The sequence below is a fragment of the Pteropus vampyrus genome, unplaced genomic scaffold, assembly GCF_000151845.1.
Source record: "Pteropus vampyrus isolate Shadow unplaced genomic scaffold, Pvam_2.0 Scaffold290, whole genome shotgun sequence".
In the NCBI taxonomy this organism is placed as follows: domain Eukaryota; kingdom Metazoa; phylum Chordata; class Mammalia; order Chiroptera; family Pteropodidae; genus Pteropus; species Pteropus vampyrus.
Window position 1 is genome coordinate 648,847 of NW_011889071.1, and position 2,335 is coordinate 651,181.

The window sequence follows — 2,335 nt, forward strand, 5'->3', positions numbered from 1 at the left end:
GATGCTCCAAGGTCCCAACCGAGCAGGAACCAGAATCCAGAACCTCTTCCCGAGACGCCCCCATTCCTCAGAGCTCCAGCTGTGAAAGAAATTAGGGCACATCTGAAGCAGCGTCTCGGATGATATTAGCTCTGAAGTTCTTTTAATTATAAACCATCACTGGGAACTAATGAAGGCTTCAAAGCTGTGATACCAGTACAGACCAGAAGGGCTGGGGGAAAGTGTAACTAGCTGTATTTCCTGAGGGGTTTTAAATATAAGTAATCTATATTTAAAACGCCATGATTTTTAGTGAGTAACAGAGTGGGGCAAAGCAAGCCCGAATCAAAATCACATCCTAATTTAACTATAAATTAGATTAGAAATGATATTTCTTGGATTTTCCTTTCAGAAGTGTTTTTCAATGCAAGAATTCTGTCCGCCTACCTTTCGTTTCATTAAGTCGCAGTATCACAGATAATAAAAGTAAGTGGGTAATTATTGAGGCCATGCAAAAAGTTTTCCAGAGAAGTGTTACGAGCATACGCATGATTTTAAAGTATGCCGGCACCAATGACCCTGACGTTCATTTTTTGCTTCATGCGTCGACTCAGAATAGAAGTGAGAGTTTTTTCCCATTCATTCTGCTGCGTATCGCTGGCTTCTCACCATCCTGTCCCCAGAAGCACCAACTCCACCTGCACCATCTCCACAAACCCAGCACCTCGAAAGGGCTTAAGAAAGAAACCAAAATATTTCTTTGTAAAACTATGTGATCTTGAAAATGGCCCCCCCAGATCCCTTCCAAAAAAAAAAAAGAGACCAATTAGATCGTGATAGAGGGATCGCTTTGGTCCTGTACCACCTCCTCAGCAGCCATCTACACGTGGGCCCCAGGAACGGAGCCCAGGACTGTCAGCATCGTGCTGCGATGCCATCTGAAATTGCGGTTGCTAAAATTAAACTGGCGCTTGGCAGGGATCATGATGACACTTCGCATCAGAGCACTGCCACGCACGGAACGAGTGTCTGCTCACGTGGCCCTCAGAGCAGAGCTGCGCATCGCTCTGCGCATCCCAGGAGTGGCCGGCGTCCGAGGCCCCACGAAGTCCGAGCGCACTGAGCATCCCAAACCCACAGGCACGGAAACGCCGCAGTCTCCGCTCCCTTCACGGGGACCCAGAAGTCGACACTCAAGTTCAAAGTCCCAACTTCTCTTTGCCAACCTGTTTTCGTTTTTTTTTTTAAAAAAAAACCGAAAGGAGGGGAGCTCAGAGGTCGGGCGAGGAAAGCAAAGGTTCTCGGTCAACTGCCAGAGTGGGTTTCGTCCATCTCCTCCCACCACCCTCGGGATCAAGGCGAACTCCTCTCGGGCCAGGAAGGGACACTCACTGTGGGAGGATGACTTTCGAGGCGAGGGGCAGGCGCTCCTCCCCCCGAGCCTGGATGACTGCCTCGGCAGCGTTCTGCTCCAACCTGAAGCATCCGTCAGCATCCTCACTGCACAGCTCAGGAGCCGAAAGCAACCGAAGGGTTAAACACGCTCGCAACCGAAGGGTTAAACACGCTCGCCAGAACGAGACGCGGAGCTGCGGAGGTGCAGACTGCAGCCCGTCATGGAGGGTCACGCCCCAGACGCCGGGTTTCAGAGAGCAACGCTTCCCTTGCCTTACGTCATCATTGTTTAATAAAAGAACTTTCTGTTCTCTCAGTAAAGAACTGAACACACAGGAGATGCTCTCAGAAAATATCTGTGAACCCTGAAACTCCCAACCTGACATTGAGGTATCCAGGCCACAGATGCCAGTCTAGGGCCAGATCGTCTGATACAACAGTCAAAGGGCTACGTCCTTTCGTGGGAGTCAGGCCAGAGCTCTGCCCTGTAATGAAGTCACCTTATTCAATAGCATATATTCGCACAGTTTAGAATCCCATAAATAATGAAATTGTTAAACATGAGAAAATTGATGATCGGACAAAATGAAAACGAGAGAAAATTTATCTTTTTTTAGCCAACAGAAAAAAAAAAAGGCCCAGATACGTAAGACGCACAGCAGGAGAGTTTGTTCCTTCCTTTTATTAAGTCACGACACATCAGTACAGCAGAGGTCGAGCCCACTTCGGCGGAGGTCGTTCAAGCTACACCTGCTAAAGGAATAAAGCTGTAAAATGATGTCTTCACAGCCCAAATCAAATGACATGAACCAGAAAGAAGGCAGCAAAGCCCTTTAAAAATATCTCAACAGCCACATTTCCATGCACCAAAAGAGAAAAACACAACGTGAGGAATTTCCAGTGCAAAGGAAACGCGGCAGTGCCTGGAAGAATTCGGCGATGCTTTTAACAGGCGCCACTG